The 9700-nt window shown below is 47.4% G+C and overlaps 1 long non-coding RNA gene across 1 annotated transcript; it reads right to left on the reverse strand.

The window, feature by feature from the left end:
* Positions 1 to 651: 651 nt before the first annotated feature.
* LOC136531269 (uncharacterized) lies at positions 652 to 6971 on the reverse strand. The gene is made up of 3 exons (XR_010777996.1): positions 6829 to 6971; positions 5708 to 5815; positions 652 to 696 (listed from the first exon to the last, which is right to left on the reverse strand). It is a non-coding gene; the product is annotated as an uncharacterized lncRNA (long non-coding RNA).
* Positions 6972 to 9700: the final 2729 nt, after the last annotated feature.

A 9700-nucleotide genomic window follows, 5' to 3' on the forward strand; every position in this document is an offset into this window, starting at 1 on the left:
TGTACTGACTGATGCGCTCAGGGATGCTCTCATTGGTGAACGACTCGGCTAGGTCGTCCGGGTTCCAGTTGATGTTGTCTGTCGCCTTGCCCTTGTGGGCCAGAACCCATGACTTGAGCTCTTCGCATGGCTGGTTTTGATATGCAGCCGACTGCGAGAAAAACAACAAGACGATTATAAATCATGCAGGAATAAACGTTTGAAAGAATAAATGAAGCTACACCAAGTCACGTACCCATCTAGCCCTGAATTCATGGATGTTAAGGTTGCCCTGGTGGTGTGATACACCTGGCATCAGCAAACGTCGTTCCCGGAGGACGGTGTGGTTATCCGCCCAATTGCCACTCACCCACCTGTCGACCATCATCTGCTAGGCCCGCGTTTTATTAGCGCACCAGCCAGGAGGCACCTGTACGACATCAAATACATTGACAGATATAAGAACAATTCAAGCCTACCCAATCTCAGAAGAAATCAATATTGATGTTGTATATTTACCTTCAGGTACTGCTCTTTGGTCAGATGCATTAATCTTGCATCTTCTTTCTTTACCTTCCGAAGCTCGTAGACGGCACAGTAATCGATGATGGCCTGGAGCCATGCCTCGTAATGCATGTCTGAGATGCGACCTCTAAAAGATTTGGCCAACGCCTTGGCCGCCCTCGCCTCGTAGCCCTCGGCGCATTTGAAGAAGTCCTGCATATAGAAAAGATGTATCAATACACTGGTTCAAGAAACTCTAGCGAATGCAATGTATTGAGCAAAGTAGTGGGAGGAAGACTTACCCAAAACTCGCACATAACCTGCTCCGCCACGCTTTTGTACGTGCGGCCCGTCTCGTCCTCCGCATCAGGGGCGGCGACGTAGTGCTCGTACGTGTAGGCCAGCTCCAGAGCTTTGGCGTAGCGAACCAAGCCTGGGAAGTGTTCCCTACAGAGAAGACCCAAGATGCCATTGGGCAACCTTTTGTGAGCACCTGGGTCCACAACCTTCCAAGACTTGCGTAAGTGATTAAGAAAAACTGTTAGTTTCCATTGTGATTCTATCATATGTAGGAGCGAAAAAATGTAAAAGTTACGTACTTTTGCCCAACGGGTCGAATGACCGGGCGTAGAGCCTCAGGTATCGGCCGCTCAGGTAGGCTCGCCGGACCTCGTTGGTAGACACCCGAGGTTCCGGTGGAACTGGAACCTCCTACCTCGGCCTCCTGCTCGTCCTCCCGCTCCTCCTGCTCGTCCAGCTGGTCGGCCTCCTGCTCGGCCTGCAGCTCGTCCTCTCCCTGCTGAGCCTGCTCGTCCACCTGCTCTTCCTCTCGCTCCTCCTCGGGCTCTGGTGGTGCTGCTGCTGTAGGCTGAGGTGGTGGTGCCCTAGGCCTCCTCCCGGCCGCCCTCCTCCTCCTCCCCTGAGGTGGTGCCAACCCCCCAGCTTCACCTGAGGGCCCTGGTGTATTGCCCCCCGTGTCGTAAAGCGACCTGACCGCCCGCAAAGCTCTGCGGCCCGCCATCTTTACACAATCACCTACAAGACATAAACAATAAGATCGGATTAGATGGATCATAAACAAGACATTATTATAAAGAGATGCAAAATAAATAAAGCATAATTAAAAAATAACATAATATTACATGTATTAGAAATAATCATCCCCATCGGGATTAGCTGGATCATAGCTCTCATCATCACTATCAGCCATGTCAAAATGTTCAACACTTTCCAAAGGAGCAACTATGTCATCATTGCCATTGCCAATATGTAATCCTTCAAGTAACGCCAAGTCCTTCGCATTTTCCACCTCATCCCCCTCGTCCACATCAACATCCATTTCATTGTCTACTTCCATTTCCATAGCTCCAGTTAAGTCAATCTCAAAAGTCCCTTGTAGACCCTCTTCTTGATAGAACTCTCCATCATATGTGTTTGGGTCGAAGTTGTAGTCTTCGGCGTTTGGGGAAGGTGCTTTACCGTGCGGCGATACCTTGTGCACAATATCCCAACCCTGAAGACGAGGGTCCCTTTGGCACGAGTAGGGGAGATAATAAACTTGTGTGGCCTGTTGAGCCACAATATAGACATCCTTTCCGCCATAGACGGAATCCTATCGAATTTCTACTAGCCCAAGGGAAGGACTTCGTCTCGTTTCTTGAGGATCAAACCAATGGCATTTGAATACAACCGGGTTAAGAGGTTTGCGACCACGAAACCTAAGTTCGTATATTTCTTCAATTCTTCCATAATACTCGGCCCCATCAAGGCCGCCAGTAAAAACTCCAGAATTCATGGTTCTTCGATTGGGCCGGCTCTGCTCGTGTCTTATTGTGTGAAATCGGTATCCATTCACATCATAACTAGAAAATGACTTGACCCTATGTTCAAAGCCATTGGCAACCTGTCTCAACTCTGGATTCATAGTCAAATCGGTTTGGCTCTGCAAGGTCAAGGAGGATAGATCGTTAAATTGGAATGTACAAGCAACTGGGAATATCAATCGGCGAACGAGCTAAATTGCATAGTACCTTTTGTTTGAACCAAGAAATAAAATCAGAGATTCCATTTCCCGCACCCTGATGAAGAATGGTGTCACGTTCTTGCGGGGTAGGTTCCCTTGATAGATGCCAGTTCTCATTAATAAACTCCCTGTAACAACGAGAAACAAGGAGGTTGGATGCAGAATGTTGACGGCATATTTAATTAACAAGTTCGTGCAAGAAGCCACTTACTGCATGTACGGCTCCATTTCGGTAAGATTGGTGAACACATATATAATGATTGTGAGCCACTCTTCGTTTTTCAACAACAATGAGGTCGCATCACTCGCACTTCCAAGTTGCCCTTGGAAAAGGCTGAGTTTTGATTCATTTTCACCAGCATTGTAACGAGGGGGTTGATTATGCATGCTAGGAAGCTTGTCACCATAGTATGCTTGTGTGAAGTTAGTAACCTCCTCTAGAACGAATGCCTCCGCCATGGAAGCCTTGATTTTGCATTTGTTTCTGCATTTCTTCCGAAGAACCTTTAGACATCTCTCGATTGGATAGCACCAACGGGCCTGCACGGCCCCCCCCATTCGTGCCTCATATGGGAGGTGCAGAATCAAATGCTGCATCGGGTTGAAGAAGCCGGGTGGAAAGATCATCTCCAACTTACAGAGCAACACAGGTGCTATTTTTTCCAATTCTGCAACCACGCTACGAGATAACTCCTTGGCACAAAGCTGGCGGAAGAAATAGCTCAACTCGGCTAGCGTCTTCCACACATGCTCAGGGACATAGCCTCGGAGCATCGCCGGAAGAAGACACTCAATCCATATGTGATAGTCATGACTCTTCAGGCCGTTGATTCGCAAGGTAGATAAGTTCACTCCCCTCCTCAGATTCGCTGCATACCCATCAGGGAACATTAATGTTTTGAACCATTCTAATACTTCTCTCTTTTGTTCCGGTTTCAATCTGTAATCGGCCTTAGGCCTTGTCCATTTCTTGCCGCTTCTAGGAGGTTGCATGTGTTGCTTTGGTCTATCACATATCGTTGCCAGGTCCAGTCTCGCCTTTACATTGTCCTTCGTCTTATCCTTAATGTCCATGATCGTTGCCCAAAGCGCCTCAGCAACGTTCTTCTCGGTGTGCATTACATCAATGTTGTGTGGAAGAAGAAGGTCGTTATAATAGGGGAGCATCATCAAGGGCGACTTATGGGTCCACATATGCTCCTCACCATATCCCACGAACCTACCATCTTTTTCATTGATCCGGAGAGCATCTATCTGATCATGAACCTCGGCACCGGTCATCATCTATGGTGCGGGGTCTGTAACCATGACACCTTTAGTAAAGTTCTTGATGTCTCGTCTGAATGGATGCTCAGCAGGGAGGAATTGTCGATGTTTGTCGAACACAGAATATTTGCCGCCCTTCTGCAGCCAATTGAACTGCAGAGCTGCCTTGCACAAGGGGCATGGAAACTTCCCGTGAACACACCAAGCGCTGAATATCCCATATGCTAGGAAGTCATGCATGGAGTATTGATACCAAACATGCATGTTGAAGTTTGTCTTTGTAGCTCGATCGTATGTCCATACACCATGGTCCCAAGCATGGACCAGTTCATCAAACAAAGGCTCCATGAACACACCCATGTTATTCCCAGGGTGTTCTGGAATTATCAACGACAAGAACACATTCTGTCGTTGGAAGGAGACGCCTGGGGGGAGATTGAGAGGGATAACAAACATGGGCCAACAAGTGTATGGGACAGCCATCATTCCATAAGGATTGAACCCATCTGTTGCCAGTGCAACACGCACATTACGTGCCTCCCCACTTTTGTTACGATGAATGTTATCAAAGTGATGCCATGCTTCACCATCGGCTGGATGTACCATTTTCTCAGGACTGTATCTTTTTCCATTTTTGTGCCATATCATCTGTTTCGCGGACTCCTCTGTCATGAATAGCCGTTGGATCCTCGGTATGAATGGAAGGTACCGTAGGATTTTCACGGGGTACGGACTCTGCCTCTTCTCACCATCACCAGAGTCTACCTCCAGATACCTAGAGGATTTACACTTTGGACAGTACTTTGCATCCGCGTGTGCTTTTCTAAAGAGGACGCAACCCTTCGGACAAGTATGTATCTGCTCATACGGCATCTTAAGTGCACGAAGGACCTTCTGCGATTCGTACATGTTCTGTGGCAGAAGGTGACCGGCCGGAAGGATGGAGCCAATAACTGTCAACATTTCATCAAAGTTCTCTCGACTGAGGTTGAACTGGGACTTTAAGGCCATTAAGCGTGAAATGCCATCAAGCTTTGAAATCTGTGTGTGGCCATGAAGGGGTTTCCCTGCCGCAGACAACATGTTGTAATACGCCTTTGCGTTTGCCTCTGGCTCCTCCTCCTGCTGCCTACGTCCATCAGCGAAGTGTGCTTCGTGAAAGTCATCTAACCAAGCTGCTACCCCAGCATCGGCATTGTAATCCTCGACACGTGGTCTCACCACCTCCTCTCTCACACGATCGGATTCACCGTGGTGGGTCCACTAGGTATAGTTTTTCGTAAATCCATGCCTAGCCAGATGTGAAGTCATCACCTCCTTTGTCTGCCTCTTTCTGTTCTTACAGTTGATGCAGGGACAAAAAATGGCACGCGCTCCGGGAGCCTGGTCAAATACTTGCTTGATGAAAGCCTCGGTCTTGTCGACCCATTCTCTGGTAATCTCACGGGCGCTCCGGCGGCCCGAGTACATCCACTCACGGTCATCCATCCTCTAACATATATATCACCAAGTAATAAATATAACCATGGACTTGCATCTACACGTTGTTCCTACCATCTAATAGGTAAGAATAGGTCCTAATCCCACCCGAGGATGCGTAGATGGTGTTAGTTCCCATGGTCTGGTCCTATCCGAGACAGAATTTCGGCAGCACCTCCCCGCTGTTCTCCAAATACACGTCCCGACAGGGAGATTGTGTATCCGAAGAACAACAGGAAGGTACTGTCGAAACTCTGTCTCGGATCGGAGCAGACCATGGAAACTAACACCATCTGCGCATCCTCGGGCTATCCAAAAAACGTGGACAATTCAAAACAGATACGGTTATTGATATGCAAATATCTGCATATTTCTAACCGTATCTCTTTCGAACGGGAGACACCTAACTGGGTTACGTGGAGATACATGACCAAGACAAAGAAAGAGTGGTTATACCTTAGGTGGCGGTGAAGTCAGGCTAGCGGGGCCGTGGCGGGTCGGTGCAGTGGCGAGGCGACGCGGTGCGGGCAGACCTGGGGACACCGGGGTACTCCGACTCGGCTCCTGCAAAAAGAAAGAAAGAAGCAAAATAACGTCAACTCAAAAATTCGGCAGCATCTCCCCTGAACGGTGAGGTTTCCAAACCTGAAAGAAAACCACGGCACGATGGCCGACAACCACATATATATCAAGGAACCACATGCAGCTTAATTATCAACTACTACTACTCTAACTACTACAACTACTACTATCAAGCTGATAAGAAACTTATCTTTCCCATCTCATTCAGTTCCATCATTTTTTCGTTCTCAGCATTCAGAAACACTATCAAGCTTAGAAAATTGTATGACTTCGACCAGAAAGCTTACACAATTTCCACTGCCATATCTGGTGGCACAAAGGGAATTGGCAAATATGTTTGTGCATCATTTCAATCAAGTTCGCTTCTCGTGGAACAGTACATGTTTGAATTCACAAGCAATACATTCCCTGTTAATCCTATTTTGCCTTCTCATCATTTCAACCAGCAAATAATTTTCAGACACTTTGCTTGTCTATAGCAAACAATGTGACAAATGGATTTAGGATGCACAGTAATTTAGTAAATGCAGGAATTCTCCTTTTAAGAAATACAAATTCGGATATTTCTATTTTTAACATTATAATCCAGTTAGCCTCTTTTTGCTCACGGAGATAACTTAGTTTATTTGACAAGAAAACAAAGTACTACTACATGATACATTGCAACTGTGCACGAGGAAGAAGTTTTAATTAAATTCTTTAGATGTTTCATCACAGGTGCCAGCAGCTCAGTAGCTGTTTTATCATTCCATATCAATCACCAGCCCACACTACATTACTGTCAAGCAAACGACATGCAGCAAAAGATCTTACCCTCACAGTTACCTCTAATAATAATGATAGTTATTTAAATTTAATTGCATTTTATATACATAGCATACGACAATCAAATCAAAGCAGATCAATGGATGCAGAACCGCATGCTGAAATGAAATTAGATTCGATCCGAATACAAATTCACAAAGCATAAAGGGAAGAGAAAGGAGTGGGCATACCTGTTGGGTGGCCGACGAAGACCTGACGAAGGGTACGATGAAGACGCGAGCGCCTGGCGTGCGGCGGCGGCGGCGACGACCTTGACTCCTGGCGTGACGGAGGCACGGAGCAGGATGGGGCGGGCTGGCTCGGGCGGAGCGGCGGCGGCAGCGCGCGCGGCTGGGCGTGGCGGGCTGCGGCGGCGGCGGCAGCGCGCGCGGCTGGGCGTGGCGGGCTGCGGCGGCGGCGGGGCTGCGGCCGAAACGTTTCACGCGGCTTGCGGGGCTGCGCCGAAACGTTTAAGTGGTGAAGCCACTTTGCCGAGAGCCAGATCTGGGAGGCTCTCGGCAAACCTTCCCCCTTTACCGAGAGCCCCCAGATCCGGCTCTCGGTAAAGTTATTTTTTTTCAAATTCGGTTCGAATTTTTTAACTAGCTAACTGCACAAAAAAATATAAAAAAATAAAAATTATTATTTGCCGAGAGTAGCTCTCGGCAAACCTCTTCGCCGAGAGCCAGCTCTCGGCAAAAAATTGATCCAGGCCAGAAAAAAAAGAAATCTGCGCCGAGAGCGGGACTAGTTGCTCTCGGCAAAGAGTCTTTGCCGAGAGCAATCCCCTGAAGCTCTCGGCAAATCAAATCCAAAAAAAAAATTAATAAACAACAAACGGCTCCGAAAAAATACGAATTTTTGCCGTGTTACAACTTATGCTCTCTAATGGCTATACAAAAAGTTTGGAACTCCAAAACTAATTCGACCGTGACATTGTTTGAAAATCCTAATGACTCCTTCTCAACTTTATGAAACTTATTCGGAGATGTCCCAGATTATAAGAATCATACGCAACCACTTGTGCGAAACATTTTCAATTTTTTACCATAGCCTCCAAGTGTGATACCATGACTTCATTGCAAATATCACAATTTTCCGACTTCGTTTCCTTTTTTAAGAATTTTTAAATCGTTGGGCGACATATGTTCGTGGTCTTCGATTCGTAAAATAAAAGGTGAAAAAAACGTCAACAAGATGTTATTTGCCCTCAATAATGCATAAATAGCATGAATATAATTTTCTACTTAATTTTTTCCCGTGTTTAAATCAATCGCTGTTCAAATTTTAATCGATTAAAAAAAACTCATAGAAATGCAATTAATTAATTATATATAGCAAATAATTACAAAAATACACAAAATTTTAATATTGAGTACAACCTGTAGTATGTCTGTAGAGAAAAAAGTTTGGAGCATATGAAAGAAAAAATTATTTAATTGGAGAGAGTTAGGAGAAGAGAAACACATACACATGAAATATAGAAACCACATTTGTCAAGAGCCTGGGAGGGGCTCTCGGCAAATTTTTGCCGAGAGCAGCTCTCGGCAAAGAGGTTTGCCGAGAGTAGTAACGGAGGGGCTCTCGGCAAAGCGGTGACGCCGTCAGGGCAGGTTACGGCTATGGGCCCGCGGCAATGTTTTGCCGAGAGCCTTATTTTGCCGAGAGCGCGGCCTACGGCAAAGGACCGTTTTGCCGACGGGCATTTTTTGCCGAGCGCGGCTCTCGGCAAAACGGCCCACTTTGCCGAGAGCTGTTGTTTGCCGAGATGCAGGCCCACGGCGATCCTGTCACTTGCCGACAGCCGATGTTTGCCGAGAGCCGCTCTCGGCAAACGTTTTATTTGCTGAGAGCCCGCGTTTTTGCTCTCGGCAAAAATATAGGATCTCGGCAAAGGACGTTTTCCCGGTAGTGTATAGTGTGTGCCAGAATCGGTGACTTCATAAACATTTAAGTAGTTGGGTACAACTGTAGGTTGCCGCTGCTTCCACCGCCCCTTTCCCTTGTGGCGCTTCCTGTTCCTGATAGGCTGGTACGACGCCGGCGGTGCAGGATGGTCCTACATCCGGCGGATTTGGAGGACCGCGCAGTGCTTGTTGTGTGTGTGTTGGAGAGAAATCAACCTTCAGATTTTTTGTACTGCAGGACAACTCTTTATATAGTGTGTGCCAAAATCGGTGAATTAATAAACATTTAAGTTGGGTACAACTGCAGGTTGCCGCTGTTGCTGCCGCCCCTTCCCCTTGCAGCGCTTCCTGGTCCTGATAGGCTGGTACGACGCCGGTGGTGAAGGATGGTCCTGCATCCGGTGGATTTGGAGGACCGCGCGGTGCTTGTTGTAGTGCTCCGACTGGTTGAAAGTAAGGTTCGCCCTCGGCCGGTTGCTCCCCGATGCCGAGTATGAGTGACCGCCCACGGCGGGCCGGTCCAAAGACGAAGATCTCCCGAGGCTAGATTGACTCCCCGATGGCTTCGGCATGGAGGGGTACAAAGAAGATGACGGCACGTTCCAGGCGACGGTACATCCATCGATCCGTTACTCATCGACCACCGTCGTCTCGCTCTTAGCAGCCATAGGCGCCCCATCGCACCCCTTGTCCATGTAGCCTAGCGTTTACGACGGCCGCCTACGGGCCACGACAGCGGGTGGCGCGTGAGTACGAGCGGTGGAGCAGTCTGAGGCGGATGAGGGGGTGAGTTGAGTGGGTTCAGGAGAACTCGTGATGCAGTCGCAAAAAAAGAGAATTCGTGATGGCCTCTAGATTATTTGTGTTTGGGCCGGCCTAAGAAAAATGTGGCCTAGAAAAAAATGTTGTATGGGCTGGCCTAGTCTAACTAAAATTTATGTGAGCTGACCTAAAAATGTACGGTGGGCTGAGCCTAAAAAGTTTGGGTTGGGCTATACACAATAAAAAAATAAGATAAAAATATTAAAACAAATAATGGGCCATCAAAAAACCAGCCCCAACAATAGGCTATTATCCACTCAAGTGTTCAGACTCGTTGAAAGTATGGCTCGCCCTCCCACTTACAAAGTTCTACTAATAGTTGTCTACGGCATCT

This window comes from Miscanthus floridulus, unplaced genomic scaffold, assembly GCF_019320115.1.
Source record: "Miscanthus floridulus cultivar M001 unplaced genomic scaffold, ASM1932011v1 fs_313_1, whole genome shotgun sequence".
Taxonomy (NCBI): Eukaryota; Viridiplantae; Streptophyta; class Magnoliopsida; order Poales; family Poaceae; genus Miscanthus; species Miscanthus floridulus.